The sequence below is a fragment of the Arachis hypogaea genome, chromosome 14 (genome assembly GCF_003086295.3).
Source record: "Arachis hypogaea cultivar Tifrunner chromosome 14, arahy.Tifrunner.gnm2.J5K5, whole genome shotgun sequence".
NCBI classification, from domain to species: Eukaryota; Viridiplantae; Streptophyta; class Magnoliopsida; order Fabales; family Fabaceae; genus Arachis; species Arachis hypogaea.
In genome coordinates, this window is record NC_092049.1 from 112,791,088 (window position 1) to 112,802,782 (window position 11,695).

General features: G+C 34.8%; 1 non-coding gene across 1 annotated transcript; it reads right to left on the minus strand.

Annotated features, from left to right (window-relative positions):
• Positions 1-482: 482 nt before the first annotated feature.
• LOC112745972 (small nucleolar RNA R71) lies at positions 483-590 on the minus strand. The gene has a single exon (XR_003173875.1). It is a non-coding gene; the product is annotated as a small nucleolar RNA R71 (small nucleolar RNA).
• Positions 591-11,695: the final 11,105 nt, after the last annotated feature.

An 11,695-nucleotide genomic window follows, 5' to 3' on the forward strand; every position in this document is an offset into this window, starting at 1 on the left:
GGACTCTGAAGAGAAAACTAAGAGAAGCTAAATTACAACAATCCAGAGACAACCTTATTGAAAATTTCGAACAAGTAAAGGAGATGGCAGCCGAACCCAACAACAATAATGCAAGAAGAATGCTTGGTGACTTTACTGCACCAAATTCCAATTTACATGGAAGAAGCATCTCCATTCCTGTCATTGGAGCAAACAACTTTGAGCTGAAACCTCAATTAGTTTCTCTGATGCAACAGAACTGCAAGTTTCATGGACTTCCATCTGAAGATCCTTTTCAGTTCTTAACTGAATTCTTGCAGATATGTGATACTGTTAAGACTAATGGAGTAGATCCTGAAGTCTACAGGCTCATGCTTTTCCCTTTTGCTGTAAGAGACAGAGCTAGAGTGTGGTTGGACTCTCAACCAAGAGATAGCCTGAACTCTTAGGACAAGCTGGTCACGGCTTTCTTAGCCAAGTTCTTTCCTCTTCAAAAGCTGAGCAAGCTTAGAGTGGATGTTCAAACCTTCAGACAGAAAGAAGGTGAATCCCTCTATGAAGCTTGGGAAAGATACAAGCAACTGACCAAAAAGTGTCCTTCTGACATGCTTTCAGAATGGACCATCCTGGACATATTCTATGATGGTCTGTCTGAATTAGCTAAAATGTCATTGGACACCTCTGCAGGTGGATCCATTCACCTAAAGAAAATGCCTGCAGAAGCTCAAGAACTCATTGACATGGTTGCTAATAACCAGTTCATGTACACTTCTGAGAGGAATCCTGTGAGTAATGGGACGCCTATGAAGAAAGGAGTTCTTGAAATTGATACTCTGAATGCCATACTGGCTCAGAATAAAATATTGACTCAGCAAGTCTATATGATTTCTCAGAGTCTGAATGGAATGCAAGCTGCATCCAACAGTACTCAAGAGGCATCTTCTGAAGAAGAAGCTTATGATCCTGAAAACCCTGTAATAGCAGAGGTAAATTATATGGGTGAACCATATGGAAACACATATAATCCATCATGGAGAAATCACCTAAATCTCTCATGGAAGGATCAACAAAAGCCTCAACAAGGCTTTAATAATGGTGAAAGAAATAGGTTTAACAATAACCTTTTCCATCATCCACTCAGCAACAGACAGAGAACTCTGAACAAAATACCTCTAATTTAGCAAACTTAGTCTTTGATCTATCTAAGGCCACTGTGAGTTTCATGAATGAAACAAAGTTATCCATTAGAAATTTGGAGGCACAAGTGGGCCAGCTGAGTAAAAGGATCACTGAAATCCCTCCTAGTACTCTCCCAAGCAATACAGAAGAGAATCCAAAAGGAGAGTGCAAGGCCATTGAATTAATTACCATGGCCGAACCTGTAAGGGAAGGAGAGGACGTGAATCCCAAGGAGGAAGACCTCCTGGGACGTCCAGTGATCAATAAGGAGTCTCCCTCTGAGGAACCAAAGGAATCTGAGACTCATCTAGAGACCATAGAGATTCCATTGAACCTCCTTATGCCATTCATGAGCTCTGATGAGTATTCCTCTTCTGAAGAGAATGAGGATGTTACTGAAGAGCAAGCTGCCAAGTTTCTTGGTGCAATCATGAAGCTGAATGCCAATTTATTTGGTATTGAGACTTGGGAAGATGAACCTCCCTTGTTCACCAATGAACTAAGTGATCTGGATCAACTGAGATTGCCTCAGAAGAAACAGGATCCTAGAAAGTTCATAATACCTTGTACCATAGGCACCATGATCTTTGAAAAAGCTCTGTGTGACCTTGGTTCAGGGATAAACCTCATGCCCCTCTCTGTAATAGAGAAACTGAGAATCTATGGGGTGCAAGCTGCTAAAATCTCATTAGAGATGGCAGACAATTCAAGAAAACAGGCTTATGGACAAGTAGAGGACGTGTTAGTAAAGGTTGAAGGCCTTTACATCCCTGCTGATTTCATAGTCCTAGATACCGGGAAGGATGAGGATGAATTCATCATCCTTGGAAGACCCTTCCTAGCCACAGCAAGAGCTGTAATTGATGTTGACAGAGGTGAACTAGTCCTTCAATTGAATGAGGACTCCCTTGAGTTTAAAACTCAAGGACATCCTTCTGTAAACATGGAAAGGAAGCATGAAAAGCTTCTCTCAAAACAGAGTCAACCAGAGCCCCCACAGTCAAACTCTAAGTTTGGTGTTGGGAGGCCACAACCAAACTCTAAGTTTGGTGTTGAACTTCCATATCCAAACTCTAAGTTTGGTGTTGGGAAGTCTCAACAATGCTCTGAACATCTGTGAGGCTCCATGAGAGCCCACTGTCAAGCTATTGACATTAAAGAAGCGCTTGTTGGGAGGCAACCCAATTTTTATTTAATTATATTTTTATTAGTTATATGTCTTTGTAGGTACATGATCATGTGGAGTCACAAAATAAATAAAAAAATTGAAAACGGAATCAAAAACAGCAGAAGAAAAATCACACCCTGGAGGAAGACCTTACTGGCGTTTAAACGCCAGTAAGAAGCATCTGGCTGGCGTTCAATGCCAGAACAGAGCATGGTTCTGGCGCTGAACGCCCAAAATGAGCAGCATCTGGGCGTTTGAACGCCAGAATTGCACCCTGGAGAAGAGCTGGCGCTGAACGCCCAGAACAAGCATGGTTCTGGCATTCAACGCCAGAAATGGGCAACAAATGGGCGTTCAACGCCCAGAACAAGCACCAATCGGGCGCTGAACGCCCAGAGTTGTGTGCAAGGGCATTTTGCATGCCTAATTTGGTGCAAGGTTGTAAATCCTTGAACACCTCAGGATCTGTGGACCCCACAGGATCACCTCAAGATCTGTGGACCCCACAGGATCCCCATCTACCTCCACTCACTTCTTCTCACCCCCCTCTTTCACACCATCCCATAAACACTCTTCCCCAAAACTCTTCACCAATCACCTCAATCTCTCTTCCCTATCACTACTTTACCACTCACATCCATACACCCCACCTACCTTAAAAATTCAAAATCTCTTTCCCACCCAATCCCACCCATATGACCGAATACACACATCCCTCCATCTCCTCCATATCTTCTTCTTCTTCATCTATTCTTTCTTCTCTTGCTCGAGGGCGAGCAATATTCTAAGTTTGGTGTGGTAAAAGCATAAGCTTTTTGTTTTTCCATTACCATTAATGACACCTAAGGCCAGAGAAACCTCAAGAAGAGGAAAGGGAAGACAATTGCTTCCACCTCTGAGCCATGGGAGATGGAAAGATTCATCTCACAAGCCCATCACTAAGAAAAGGATGGAGCAAACAAGAGAGCACATTCATGGATCTCAACAGTCACATGAAGAAGCTCATCATCAAGAAACCCCTGAGATACCTCAAGGGATGCACTTTCCTCCACAGAATTTTTGGGAGCAAATCAACACCTCCCTAGGAGAATTAAGTTCCAACATGGGACAACTAAGGGTGGAACATCAAGAGCACTTCATCATCTTTCATGAAATAAGAGAAGATCAAAAAGCAATGAGGGAGGAGCAACAAAGACAAGGAAGAGACATAGAAGAGCTCAAGGACATCATTGGTTCCTCAAGAAGGAAACGCCACCATCACTAAGGTGGACTCATTCCTTGTTCTTATTCTCTATTTTTCATTTTCTCTATGTTAAGTGCTTATCCATGTTTGTGTCTTCATTACATGATCATTAGTATTTAGTAACTTTGTCTTAAAGTTATGAATGTCCTATGAATCCATCACCTCTCTTAAATGGAAACTGTTTTAATTCAAAAGAACAAGAAGTACATGAGTTTCGAATTTATCCTTGAACTTAGTTTAATTATATTGATGTGGTGACAATGCTTCTTGTTTTCTGAATGAATGCTTGAACAGTGCATATGTCTTTTGAAGTTGTTGTTTAAGAATGTTAAATATGTTGGCTCTTGAAAGAATGATGATAAGGAGACATGTTATTTGATAATCTGAAAAATCATAAAAATGATTCTTGAAGCAAGAAAAAGCAGCAAAGAACAAAGCTTGCAGAAAAAAATAGCGAAAAAATAGAAAGAAAAAAAAAGTGAAAAAGCAAGCAGAAAAAGCCAAAAGCTCTTAAAACCAAGAGGCAAGAGCAAAAAGCCAATAACCCTTAAAACCAAAAGGCAAGGGTAAATAAAAAAGGATCCCAAGGCTTTGAGCATCAGTGGATAGGAGGGCCTAAAGGAATAAAATCCTGGCCTAAGCGGCTAAACCAAGCTGTCCCTAACCATGTGCTTGTGGCGTGTAGGTGTCAAGTGAAAACTTGAGACTGAGCGGTTGAAGTCAAGGTGCAAAGCAAAAAAAAAAGAGTGTGCTTAAGAACCCTGGACACCTCTAATTGGGGACTTTAGCAAAGCTGAGTCACAATATGAAAAGGTTCACCCAATTATGTGTCTGTGGCATTTATGTATCCGGTGGTAATACTGGAAAACAAAGTGCTTAGGGCCACGACCAAGACTCATAAAATAGCTGTGTTCAAGAATCATCATACTGAACTAGGAGAATCAATAACACTATCTGAACTCTGAGTTCCTATAGATGCCAATCATTCTGAACCTCAATGGATAAAGTGAGATGCCAAAACTATTCAAGAGGCAAAAAGCTACAAGTCCCGCTCATTTAATTGGAGCTATGTTTCATTGATAGTTTGGAATTTATAGTATATTCTCTTCTTTTTATCCTATTTGATTTTCAGTTGCTTGGGGACAAGCAACGATTTAAGTTTGGTGTTGTGATGAGCGGATAATTTATACGCTTTTTGGCATTGTTTTTAGTATGTTTTTAGTAGAATCTAGTTACTTTTAGGGATGTTTTCATTAGTTTTTATGTTAAATTCACATTTCTGGACTTTACTATGAGTTTGTGTGTTTTTCTGTGATTTCAGGTATTTTCTGGCTGAAATTGAGGGACTTGAGCAAAAATCAGATTCAGAGGTTGAAGAAGGACTGCTGATGTTGTTGGATTCTGACCTCCCTGCACTCAAAGTGAATTTTATGGAGCTACAGAACTCAAAATGGCGCGATTTTAATTGCGTTGGAAAGTAGACATTCAGGGCTTTCCAGCAATGTATAATAGTCCATACTTTGGCCGAGTTTAGACGACGTAAAAGGGCGTTGAACGCCAGTTCTACGCTGCTGTCTGGAGTTAAACGCCACAAACAAGTCACAAACCAGAGTTGAACGCCAGAAATACGTTACAACATGGCGTTCAACTCCAGAAAGAGCCTCTGCACGTGTAACATTCAAGCTCAGCCCAAGCACACACCAAGTGGGCCCTAGAAGTGGATTTATGCATCAATTACTTACTTCTGTAAACCCTAGTAGCTAGTTTATTATAAATAGGACTTTTTACTATTGTATTAGACATCTTGGGACGTCTGGTTCTTAGATCATGGGGGCTGGCCTCTCGGCCATGCCTGGACCTTTCACTTATGTATTTTTAACGGTAGAGTTTCTACACTCCATAGATTAAGGTGTGGAGCTCTGCTGTTCCTCAAAGATTAATGCAACGTACTACTGTTTTTCTACTCAATTCAACTTATTCCGATTTTAAGATATTCATTCGCACTTCAACCTGAATGTGATGAACGTGACAATCATCATCATTCCCTATGAACGCGTGCCTGACAACTACTTCCGTTCTACCTTAGATTGAATGAGTATCTCTTGGATCTCTTAATCAGAATCTTCGTGGTATAAGCTAGATTGATGGCGGCATTCATGAGAGTCCGAAAAGTCTAAACCTTGTCTGTGGTATTCCGAGTAGGACTCTGGGATTGAATGACTGTGATGAACTTCAAACTCGCGATTGCTGGGCGTAGTGACAGACGCAAAAGGAGGGTGAATCCTATTCCAGTATGATCGAGAACCTCAGATGATTAGCCGTGCTGTGACAGAGCATTTGGACCATTTTCACAAGAGGATGGGATGCAGCCATTGACAAGGGTGATGCCTCCAGACGATTAGCCATGCAGTGACAGCGCATCGGACCATTTTCCAGAGAGGATAAAAAGTAGCCATTGACAACGGTGATGTCCTTACATAAAGCCAGCCATAGAAAGGAGTAAGACTGATTGGATGAAGACAGCAGGAAAGCAGAGGTTCAGAGGAACGAAAGCATCTCTATGCGCTTATTTGAAATTCTCACCAATGATTTACATAAGTATTTCTATCCTTAGTTTATTATTTATTTTCGAAAACTCCATAACTATTTTATATCCGCCTGACTGAGATCTACAAGGTGACCATAGCTTGCTTCATACCAACAATCTCCGTGGGATCGACCCTTACTCACGTAAGGTTTATTACTTGGACGACCCAGTGCACTTGCTGGTTAGTTGTATCGATGTTGTGAATGAAAAACAATTTATTAAGACGTGCGCACAAAGTTTTTGGCGCCGTTGCCTGAGATCACAATTTCGTGCACCACTTGGGGACAAGCAACAATTTAAGTTTGGTGTTGTGATGAGCGGATAATTTATACGCTTTTTGGCATTATTTTTACATAGTTTTTAGTATGATTTAGTTAGTTTTTAGTATATTTTTATTAGTTTTTAAATAAAATTCACATTTCTAGACTTTACTATGAGTTTGTGTGTTTTTCTGTGATTTTATTTATTTTCTGGCTGAAATTGAGGGACTTGAGCAAAAATCTGATTCAGAGGCTGAAGAAGGACTGCAGATGCTGCTAGATTCTGACCTTCCCGCACTCAAAGTGGATTTTCTGGAGCTACAGGAGTTCAAATGGTGCGCCTTTAATTGCGTTGGAAAGTAGACATCCAGGGCTTTCCAGAAATATATAATAGTCCATACTTTTCCTGAGTTTAGATGACGCAAACTGGCATTCAACGCCAGCTCTCTGCCCTATTCTGGAGTGTTAAACGCCATAAACAGGTTGCAAAGCAAAGTTAAACGCCAGAAACATGTTACAAACTGGCGTTTAACTCCAAGAAAGACCTCTACACGTGAAAGCTTCAATGCTCAACCCAAGCACACACCAAGTGGGCCCCGGAATCTAATTTCTGTATCATTTACTCATTTCTGTAAACCCTAGTAACTAGTTTAGTATAAATAGGACTTTTTACTATTGTATTTATATCTTTGGATTATCCTTTGTTCATCTTTAGACGTTTAGTCTTAGATCATGGAGGCTGGCCATTCGGCCATGCCTGGACCTTGTTCTTATGTATTTTCAACGGTAGAGTTTCTACACACCATAGATTAAGGTGTGGAGCTCTGTTGTTCCTCATGAATTAATGCAAAGTACTATTATTTTTCTATTCAACTCAAGCCTATTTTTTATCTAAGATATACACTTGTTCTTCAACCTGAGGAAGGTGATGATCCGTGACACTCATCATCATTCTCACCTATGAATGCGTGCCTGACAACCACTTCCATTCTACTTGCAATAGCTTGAGTGCATATCTCTTAGCCTCCTGGTTCATGACACATGGTTGCCTCGCTTGACAACCGAGCCTTCCATTCCATGAGATCAGAGTCTTCGTGGTATAGGCTAGAATTATTGGCGGCCATTCTTGAGATCCGGAAAGTCTAAACCTTGTCTGTGGTATTCTGAGTTGGATCTGGGAAGGGATGGCTGTGACGAGCTTTAAACTTGTGAGTGCTGGGCGTAGTGATAGACGCAAAAGGATTACTGAATCCTATTCCAGCATGATCGAGAACCGACAGATGAATAGCCGTGCGGTGACAGCGCATCTTGGACCATTTTCACTGAGAGGACGGGAAGTAGCCATTGACAACGGTGATGCCCTACATAAAGCCTGCCATGGAAAGGAGTAGGAATGATTGGATGAAGACAGCAGGAAAGCAGAGGTTCAGAAGGAACAAAAGCATCTCCATACGCTTATCTAAAATTCTCACCAATGAATTACATAAGTATCTCTATCTTTATTTTATGTTTTAATTATATTTTAATTATCAAATATCCATAACCATATGAATCTGCCTGACTGAGATTTACAAGGTGACCATAGCTTGCTTCAAGCCGACAATCTCCGTGGGATCGACCTTTACTCACGTAAGGTTTATTACTTGGACGACCCAGTGCACTTGCTGGTTAGTTGTGCGAAGTTGTGACAAAGAATTAAGATTATGAACGTGCGTATAAAGTTTTTGACGCCGTTACCAAGGAATGAACGATCACGATTTCTGTGCACCATATACATATTTCATTGTCTCCCTAGCGGGACTCACTTTGTTATTCTCAATTAACTAACATCATCAATTCTCTCATACATCATTCTCAATTATACATTACTCTCTTAATTGCCTCGTACACCACTTTCATCATCTTTATCCAATCAAACACCACCCTCTCCAGCCCCATATTACCTTTTTAAAAATCTTTCTTCATCTCCAAGTTACCATCATTTTCTAATTTCCTCCTATTACTAGGCATACTAAGAAGATCTAGGGTCAAAGAAATGAAAGTAGAGGATTAGAGGTTTAAAATCATGTTCAAAACACAAAAATCTCATTTGCTGAAAATAGGGGTCACGCGTACGCATAAATCACGCATACGCGTAGGCGTGCACCTTGGACCATTTCCCTTTACGAACTCCCTACATGCATACGCGTGCGTGCCAGGTCAAAACGCGTGGTCGCGTATGACCATGTTTGCGTACGCAAAACCCTCGGGCCATGCGTATGCGTTGACGTACGTTTTATAAAAAATGTTGGCTAATTATTTATTAATTTCTCGGGTTTTACAAAGAATGCCACTCTTCCATTATAGATTTATTCAAACATAAATACAAAAAATTGTGGAGTACTATTACTAAAAATAAAAATGATAATATTATTTACTTATATTTTAAATACGCTATTGTCTATTGTCTTCTGGACTCACGAATTTTTTTTGTAATAAAAATTTTAACACTATGTCATAAAATTATGTTTTAAATATTTAAATTTATAAAAAAAAATATATAAATAAAGATAAACTATCAAAATCACCTCTATTTTTGAAAATGTTAATAAAAATATTTTTCACTTTTATTAATCACCAAAATATCTTCAAAACATTTTAAAATATGACAAAAATGTCAAACATTAGATATATATTCTATAAAAATATTTTAAAGATTGATTTTTGAGATTTTTTATCAGAAAAAAAAAAGATAATTTTTTCTTTAAAGTTTGGTATTTCAAGTTAGGCCGATTTGTTTTGCAGTTTTTATTGTCAATGACTAAAATTACTTTTAAAAAATGAAAAATATAAAAATAAAATTTATAATCAAATTTTTGTATATATTTTTTAAATAATTATTTAAATATTTTTATAAAATTTTAAATCAAATATAAGTGGTTTAGTAAATATAAAAATCGTCGTTTGCTACTTAAAATAATAATAGTAATTGATTTTAAGATATAAATAATATTTTTGTTTAATCATTTATATTGATCAATTTACATTGACGAGGAAGAGGGAATTATCAATGATTGAATATTAAGTACCAATACAAATTGTATTATTTAATTTATATTTATAAAAACAAGAATAGTTTACAAAGATACCGACAACTAACAAGAAATAGTAGAAGTGGTATTTTTACACAATAGTACAAATCTAAGATACAAAAAACAATACATTGCATTAATTTCAGTGTTTTTTTTATGATAATTTGATAACAACCAAGTTAACAATTAAAATTTTGTCTCTTTCTCTCATCCTACACTTTTATGTATTTCAACTTCTTTTAAAAAGCAGGAATATCAAAACAGTCATGTATGATTTTACATGCCTCCTTTTATATTTATCCTTTTTTTTCTTTTAGTGTATGTAATAAAAAAATATTTATTATATCTCATTTATTTATTTTTTCCTTTTTCCATCTAATACTTGATTTATGTGTCTATGATTTATAAAAGTAAAAAATATTATTATACTGTAATTTTTAAAAAATCAAATTTTAAATATTTTAATCATTAAAATATTAATATTATATTATAAAATTATTTATCTTAAAATTTAATCTAATAAATAACAATCTATAAATCTTTAACTTAACGAGAGACAGATGGTAATAATAAGTATCATAGTATAACAAATAATAGGTGCTTGCAGTAGTCACTTATGGATTAAGGACCTTTCTTCACTTTAAAATACTTCATTACTAAGTACTAGCAGTACTTCTTTAGTACTAGCCGCTTCTTGCATTGTATTGCATTCTAACTACTCCTAAATTTCATTTATTTTTCTGTTTATAAGTTTTCTCTTGAATAATTTTTCATTTATAACAATAACAAAATTGGTGTTAGTTTTTAACCATATTAAGTATATAAAAAATTCAATTATCAAACTAATTACATATATATATATATATATATATTAAAAATATAAAATATATATTAAAATTTTAAAAATAAAATATATAATAATTAATTTAATAATTAATTTTAATAAATATATAATATCAATTATTATCGTTTTGATTATTCACTTAAAATGATTGAAAAATATTTAAAAAAATATAAAAAATATATTTTTAATTATTTAATTTTATTTTAAAATTTATAATTAAAATTTTAACATTAAGAATTTATAATTTAAAATATATAATTTAAAATAAATTAAATAATTATAAAATAGTAAGTCATGTTAGCTTAAAAAAACTGTTGTATTATATACTCCTTTTGAAGACATAAATTTTCATATAATATATTAATAGAATACATTAGATATGCTCTATCAAATATATTGTAAGGTAACGATATCTGATATAAATTTACCTGTTACTCAAGTGTAATTAATTAATATTTTTGTACCATTCTTTTTCATTCTAACTCTTTTATATGTCAACATATAATAAATAATTTTTTTTTAAATAGGCTCACTGTTTAGAGTTAATTTACATCATATGTGATGTCAGATATCACATTTCATAATAATAAGATTTAAGTATATGTTTAATTTCTATAAATATGTTTTATTTTAATTTATTTTTTTCTTAAAAAAAATTGGCTTTATTATTATTTTTTATTATTATTTTTTTTGTCCATATTACTTAATTTTAATGTCAAAGCACTACATTTTAATTGTCAAGAATACAACTCTTCCATGATAGATTTATTCAAACATAAATACCAAAAAAAATTGTGGAGTACTATTAGTAAAAATAAAAAAGATAATATTATTATTTATATTTTAAATACGCTATTGTCTTTTGGTCTCATGAATTTTTTTTGTAATAAAAATTTTAGTACTATGTCATAAAATTATGTTTTAAATATTTAAATTTATAAGAGAAAATATATAAATATAGATAAATTATCAAAATCACCTCTTATTTTTTAAAATTTTAATAAAAATATTTTTTATTTTTATTAATCACAAAAATATCTTTAAATTATTTTAAAATATGACAAAAATGTCAAACATTAGATATATATATTCTCTAAAAGGTTTTGAAGATTGGTTTTTGAGATTTTTTTATAAGATAAAAAAAAAGAGATAGTTTTATCTTTAAAATTTGGTATTTCTAGTTAAGTCGATTTGTTTTGCAGTTTTTATTGTGAATGACTAAAATTACTTTTAAAAAATAAAAAATATAAAAATAAAATTTATATTCAATTTTTTGTATACATTTTTTAAATAATTATTCAAATATTCTTATGAAATTTTAAATCAAATGTATAAGTGGTTTAGTAAATATAAAAATTGCCGTT